This window comes from Furipterus horrens, unplaced genomic scaffold, assembly GCF_987537825.1.
Source record: "Furipterus horrens unplaced genomic scaffold, mFurHor1.1.pri manual_scaffold_2, whole genome shotgun sequence".
Classification (NCBI taxonomy): domain Eukaryota; kingdom Metazoa; phylum Chordata; class Mammalia; order Chiroptera; family Furipteridae; genus Furipterus; species Furipterus horrens.
The window spans coordinates 7,255,586-7,263,441 of record NW_028327172.1 but is presented as its reverse complement, the minus strand read 5'-3'; positions in this window follow the sequence as shown (position 1 = coordinate 7,263,441).

The following is a 7,856-nucleotide window of genomic DNA, read 5'->3' as shown; positions in this document are numbered from 1 at the left end:
CGCCCCGGAGCAGCCAGCACGCCCAGGTAAAGCGCACAACCCAGGCCGCAGGGCCCTGGTTGGGAAGAGCCGGAGGTGACCTAGAGCCTTCCCCGTCTCATCTGGGCCCCAGCGGGGACCCGAAGACGGGCAGCGGTCGCGTGCCCCGCTACAGCCCAAGCCCACGGAGCTGCAGTGTCCCGAACCTAGAGGGGGAAGCCGGGCGGGCACCTACCCATGCTATTTGTGACACTCTGCTCAAAGGCTCTCCCTGTCCCAAAACACCCAGCGCAGGCTGCCCAAGGGCCTGAAATAACGACCTTGAGGGCCCCAAAGCCCGCTTTTTGAATGCAAATAACCCAAAGTGTTAACACAGAAGGCGCCGGCCCTCTGCAGCGCAGCAGTACAAAGCTGTCGACTGAGGGAAAAGGCTGGACCAAGAGAAAAACCACGTGTCCCGACACTGTTGGGGGCTTAGGGACCCACCGGGGTAAGGGGGCTAACTCCTGCGGCCACACCCGGGCCCCGAGCTCCGTCACGGCGGCCGCCCAGGGTCCTCCTTCCCGATCTGCCAGCTCCTGCGACCCCGCCCAGCCCCACGCGGCCAACGCAGGGCCGGAGGCTCGCAGCAGTCGGAGGTGGGGAAAATCTGCCTGGCAACGGGTCACGGGACCCGAATGCGGCCCGGCGATTGGCCGTTGGGGCAAGCGTGGCGTGGCGTTAGCCGCTCCCTGGAGACTGCCCTCGTCCCGGCTCCCTTCCCTTTCTCCCCTCCCTCCCACTCCTCTGGGACCGCGAAGTCTTTTGAGGGGGAAGCTCCTTTACTGCCTGGACACTAGCGGCCCCGGGACTGCGGCGTGGGGGCCTTATGGTGCCGTCTGGTTTCCGGCGGGAGCGGGCAGGTTGACGTTGCACGCGCGCTGCTTTACTTAGGTTGTCACCTCCTGTGCGGCGCCTGGAGGGGCTTACACAGAGGGGGGGCGGCGCTCAAGCTCCCCCAGAGCCACTGGGCGCTGTCCCTACTCGCTGCGGGTCCTCGCTCCTTCCCTCTCCACGCCCTTTCACGTCCGCAGGCGCTCAGTCCAAACCTTCCCGCAACTCTTTCTGGGACTTTGCTCCTCCCCTGCCTCCTCCCCCAATCCAGGCCCCAGCCCCCCAGCATTAACGCATCCGCCTCTGCCCCGTCGTCGGCTAGCTCTTCTGTTTTCTCCATTGATTTATATTTGCTTCCTTCTTCCTTCGCGCCCCAGAATGAAGAGCCAGTGGTCGGAGCTGGTGGAGGCTCCAGTTCCTTCTTGGGCGGGGCGCCGTCGGTGGTGGCGGGAGGGTGGGTGGGTGAGTGAGCAGGGCCGGTCCGTCCACCCAAAAGCGGGGCTGATTGTTTGCAGGTTCTAAAGCCGGGCTCCGGTCGGCCTCGGCCCTGGCTGGGGTCAAGCAGGCGAAGGGATAAGAAGGAAAAATCCGTCCCCAGTTGGGAACAACTCGGTTCTGCCCAGAATTCCTCTCTGGAGCCCCCCCTCACATTCCCAAGCCCTCCCGCAGAAAGGGGGGGGGCTCAGCCCCACGGGGCCCCCGCGGGCCAGAAGGATGGGCGCAGGCGTGGCCTGCACTCCACAGCTGACGACAGGGAAGCCACGGGCTGCGGCCGGCCCCGGAGCTCACAATGCAATGCTTTAATTAACGTTTCTCCCTTATTTATCATCATCCTGGGTGATCCTGGAAGAGTGAAGAGAGGGGAAAGACCTGGCCAGAGGGACTGGCAGCAGTTGAGGAAGCTGAACCTGGGCCAAGGGTTCACTTTGCTAGGGGCCCGAAGCCTACCCCTGCCCCCCCAAAACGGGCAAATTGGTAAGAGCCTTTCCTTTCGGGGCAGGACAGGAAACCAGCCAAGCTGCTTGGAGTCTCAGGTTACATTCTAAGTTGTCTGTTCCTCTGCTCCCCCAGCCCTGCCTTGCTGAGCCTCCCCACCCACCTCACTTCCACACTTGACTCCTGCTGTTCCCTCCGCCTGGAATCCCCTCCCCGCCCCTCTCCAAAACTTGAAACAGTTAGAAACCGTTACTAACCGTCTTCCCACAACGCTGTTAGTTAAAGCAGAGGCTTCTCCGGCAGGCCAGACCTCCTTTGAATCCTGCCTCTGCTGTTTACTAGCTGTGTGATCCTGAACATATCTCTAGCTTCTCTGAGCCTCAGTTTCTTGGTCTGTAAGTGAGAAAAATAATACCCACTTCATGGGGTGTTGTAGAAATTAATAAATATAAAGCATGTACAATACATATATAATGCCTAAAACAAAGTATTCAACAGTAATAGCTAACACTGACAGTATTATATGCTGAGCACATTGTACGTGTTAACATACATCATCCTCACCACACAGCTATGAGATAGGTACCAAATCATCCCTCTTTTATAGGTAAGGAAACTGAGGCACAGGGAGGTTCGGTAACTTGCCCAACATCACACAGCGAGGAAGTGACAGAACTGATAGCTATTGCTACCATTACTATTACTGTTCCCCTACTAGATCGCAGGCTCGTTGAGAAAAGAGGCTTTGCAAATTAATAACTACTTTTGGGATGTTAAAAGGTCAAGGCCCAAAGAACCTATGCACCCCTATGTTCATAGCAGCGCTGTTTACAATAGCCAAGTGCTGGAAACAGCCTAAGTGCCCATCTGTAGATGAGTGGATGAAAAACTGTGGTACATTTACACAATGGAGTACTAGGCAGCAGAAAGAAAGAAGGAACTCCTGCCGTTTGTGACCTGGATGGAACTGGCAAGTATTATGCTAAGTGAAGTAAGCCAGGAGCAAAAGACAAATACCATATGATCTCACCTGATACAGCAAACTAATGAACAACACAAACAAACGAGCAAAATAGAACCAAAGGCATGTAAACAAGGAGCAGACTGACAGTGACCAGGGGGAAGGGAGGAGGGAGAGAAAGGGGAAAGAAGGGGAGGGGTGTAGTCAAGGAACTGGTATGAATGACCCATGGACATGGACAGCAGGATTGGGACTGAATGTGGGAGGGGAGTGAGCTGGGAAGGGGGAGCAATAGGGGAGGGATGGGACAACTGTAATAGAAAAACAAATAAAATAAAATAAAGGTCAAGGCCCTACAAATTTCAAAAGACATCTTCCATTTCCTAAAATCTCCCCAGAAAAAAGTTCCCAACTTCCTCAGGGAAATAGCAATGGCATCATGGGAAAGAAAAAACAAAAACAAAGAAAAATTTTTTTCTTAATCAGAACACTTGGATTGACCCAGGCTGAGTCCTGTCTTCCCAGCTCTGGGAGTTCAGACCAATGGCTGCACTTCTCCCAACCTCACCTTTGTACACTTCTTACCAGGGCGGAGCTGAGAACCCCAAGTGAGATCTCAAGAGATAAAGCACTGTGTGCACTAGAATGTCCTGTCCAAAGAGAAAGTTCTTTTCATTCTTAACCCTTTCTGATCCTTGGCCTCAATGGAAGCCTTTCCATGAAAGCCAGGCCTCAAGCTTGTGATGGAAAATAAAAGAGGCTTTTAAAGGGAACTAAAACCACCCTCCTCAGCAGAATGTTCCCCACGCATTTGCTGTGGCCCTTGGCAGCCTCTGCGGGGAGCGCCCAGCCCTGGGAAGCACTTGTGCCTGCCGGAGCGACGCCACAGGGCCATCCGAGGCTGGTAAACAGCACATGGCATTCCCGGCCTATGGCGAGCTTTCATGCTCTGAATTCTTGGTCCTCGTGAGGAGACACAGAAGGCTGCTCTGTGTGGCAGAGCCCCAAAGCCCCAAGCGGGGAGCACATGAAGGCTGAGGCACGCATTGCCACTGCCGTTTAAAGTGTGCTTGCGAAATAATTTGCCCAAACTTGGACTTCTTTCTTGAAAACTTGGGTTTGCTTGTTAATTCCAGAGGGAAACCAGGGCGCTGTTACAAGGGAGGAACTTGGCAACCTCCTTCATCAAGGGACCGAGTTCACGTGGGTCCTGGGAAGTGACCCCACACCACTTCGGTGGTATTCCTGCCCCCAAAACACATGATCGGAATCTAACCAAGAGGAAACATCAAACAAACCCCGACCAAGGGACATTTTCAAATCAACTGGCCCCATATACTTAAAAAATACCAATGTCCCGAATGGCAGCAAAAAGCTGAGGAACTGCCCAGATTAAAGACACTAAAGAGACCAGGACAACCAAGTGCCATGTGGGATCATGGACATGAAGCCTAAATAGGAAGCGAGGCATTGCTATAAGAAAATTATCGGGCAATTAGTTAAATTTAAATATGGACTGTGTCCAATGATTATATATCAATGTTAAGTTTCCTGAATTTGATGATTGTATTCTGGTGATATAAGAGAATACCCATACAAGCAAAAATGTTTAGGAGTAAGGGTAAGGTGACTGCAATTTACTCTCAAATGATTCAGCAAAAAAAAATGATAATTATAACATGTATATATACATATATATAAAGAGAAATTAAACTGGGGGAATTGGTAAATCTAAGTAAAAGATATATGGATGAGCATTATCTTATTCTTGCAGCTTATCCATTGGTTTGAATTCAAAATAAATACACTTTAAAAATTAAAAAAGAACATGTTACATACTCAGCCGCATCTCCTAGGTACTATTCATGTCACAGCTGACACGCGACATCAGAGTGCTCAGGTCAGACTCTGAAGGCGTGAGGGACACACGTACTGGTGGGTGCTGTGCTTTTGCTTTGGGCCACCCGAGACTGAGCAGACTTCAGGAATGCCGCCATTGCTCAAGATGTCTGACCCAGCTTACCAACCGCACAGGAAAATTGGTTGCACATTCTAATCACATCTTGCTTTTGAGCCCAAACTGCCCCATCCATCTAATTAACCAGCCTGGCTCAAAGGATCACAGACTATAGAAACTGTCCAGGGCCTCAGACCATGAAGGCCTCGTCCATGTTACAAAGGAGGAAACCGAGGCTGAGAGGGATCTTAATTTGTCCAAGGTCCCATCTAATCCCACGGACTCCCAGGCCAGTGTGACTTTCAGGGTTCTTTCTGTCCCGAGAACCTTGAAGTAGCTTCCAGGCCTTTTGGCTTTTTGCAGACACCGAGAGGAAGGTTTTTGTTTCCCCAAGAAAATAACTCTTTTAATGTACAGGTGACGGTGAGAGCAGTTCCAAGAAAGAGAGAATATTCTTAGCGGTAGAGGAAAGGTTAAGGCGTTTCCTCCTGCTCCACTTGGGGGGCGGGGGAGGGGGGGCATGTGAAGGAAGGCCCTTGGCCGCTATAGTTCCCTCCTCTGCCTCCAGCTCACGCTGGATTCCGGGAACACCGTTTCTTCCCCGGACTCCTCCTGGCCCGGCAGTACCAGCCTCCCCCTGGTCCTGGGGGGTCTCACTAGCCCTTGCTGGCTCCTTTGCTCCTGCCCTCTCCTCCACAAACAGTCCCTTATTAAAATCCCTGGGGCTGAACCATCTTCAGGTGCAATTCTATTTCCTCTAAGGACCCTGACAGATTCAGAAATGAGTTTGAATCGATGAAAAAATCTACTATTATTTGTGAGCGCGTGATGCGTTTCAAAATAATTCAATTTTCCAAATGTCCCTTTACCCACATCGCTTTCTGTACACAGTCACACGGCCCAGAGCAAGGTGCAGTGTCAGGCTGCAGTCCCCGCTATGGCTCCCTGCTGGAAGCTTCCTTCCCGGCCTCCTGATGCTGCTCCTGCAGGAACTGGGACTTCGGAGGTTAACCATCAGAGGTCTGGACCCCGCAGGACTTTGGGAGACTAACCTGGACCATCCCCATCAGGGACTGAGAGAAGGCAGCCAGGGTGGGGATGAAGGTGTCAGGGAAGAGCAGAAGGAAAGCGGAAATGAGTGGGCAGGCAAGACAGGGAAAGAACCCCGGCTGGGATGGGCACCCCACAGGCCTCTCCAGCTCCTGGCCTCCTGCGCAGCACCCCTGTCCTAACAGGCACTGCAGGAGGTAGGGCTCCTCTCCTGTGGCCACTGCCTCGAGCCTGGGCCTGATGCAGGAAGAGGGCAGCTAAAAGGCTTCTCCCATTTGAATGGCCCGCGGCCATCTTCCTTTTCCATCTTACCAGCCCCTGACTGTCCCAGCCAGTGAAACCTCATCTTGAAAGCCTGGGAACGGTCACCATCCTTACCTTCCCCGGTAGAAGTATTTAAGTATCATTCACTCATGTATATTTCTAGTATTCAAAGCATTCCAGCCCTGACTGGTCTGTAGCTCAGTGGGTCGAACGTTGTTTCCCCAAAGCAAAAGGTCGCTGGTTCAATTCCAGGTCAAGGCATATGCCTGGGTGGCAGCCCAGGTCCCCAGGTGGGGGGCATCCGAGAGGCAAACGATCAACGTTTCTCTCACACACTGATGTTTCTCTCCCTTTCCCCTTCCTTCCCCTTTTTTAAAAAATAAGTAAATAAAAATCTTTAAAACAAAAACAAAAAAAGAGAATCATTCCAGTTTCCCACATCCTCCATACCCTTTGGTCTGTGGTGGGCAGCAGAGGGGGATTCAGAAACAAGTGGGGCTCGAAAAATACTTACTGAATGAACACTGAGGGCTATTACTACCTAAGCTCATACACCCCTTCTTCAGGCTTAAACACACACACACACTTAACTGATACATTTTTGGACAACCTGGGCACTCCTGCCCAGGGGATCTTTCCAGCATCCCAGCGGGTACCCCCCCCCCCAAGCTGCGTACACTAGTGCACACCACTGTCACCCACTCACCCCGCCCTCCAGACACCAGGGCCACACCGCTCAGGAAGCAGGCACACCGCCCCACCCGACATCGCTGTTGGCTGCAGAACTGAGGCAGGATCAGGAATCGGGCTTGGAGCTGTGGTCCGTGGAAGCACACTCCGAGGTGCGCAGACCCAGCTGGGGCAGGAGGCAGACTGGCAGGGCGTGTGTGCCAGCAGGTCTGTGGGTGCTCTCGTTCCTGGACTCCACACCCACCCTCGGGCGCTCCGTAAAATAATGTGGGGCCGTGCCATGGACGCCACACCTATAAAGATGGGGTTCTTGCACAGCAGAAGACCCAAATGCCCAAAGGGACACTGATCCTGGGAACGTTATCCCCATTTCATGGGCAAGGAAACTGAGGCTCAACGGGGGTTAAGTGGCCAAATTCACAGCAAGGGGACCAGATGCCTCCCTTGTCACCTACCTCTTTCCGAAAGCAGCAGCCCCAGCACCCCCAGGGACACAAGGCTGTGCTGACTGAAATGGGAATGAATGGACGGAGCTGGCAGGGGCTCATCTGAAATCCAAGCAAGGGCAGGTGGCGTTCCCGCTGGGCAGAAGCCCTGACAAGTGTACGGAAGAGGGCAGGATGGGGTGGCAGCTGTCTCCTGGTCAGAGGGGGATGAGAGAGCTGCCTCCACCAGCGCAAAGGCTCTGGGGAATGGCGAGGGCAAAAGCTTACCCCTTTTGCTTTGGTATAAGAGGGCACTACCCTCTGCCGTGCAATGACCAACATCAAGAGCCACTTTCTGCAAGGCTCCCCCACCATGTATTGTCTGCAGAGTTGGAAATCAAAAGGGGACTTTGCTCAGAAGAGATGTCATAAAGTTTAGCCCTAAAATGGACTCGAAATAACCATAAAGATGTCTAAAACAAGGTCAGCACCCTTACTTATTTCAGAGAGGAAACTGAGGCCCAGACAGGGCAGGGAACTTGAGGCCACCCAGGATTAGATGACAGGCCTACGACTCACAGCCAGATCCCTTTCCACCCCTCCAACAGGCCTTTCTTAAAATCCGCGTATGGATCGTTTTACCAATTTAGAACCATTTCTGAATCAAGTCTTCACATCTGAGGTGGCAAAGGTCATGAGTGGGTCCTGGGGCTTGGGCTGC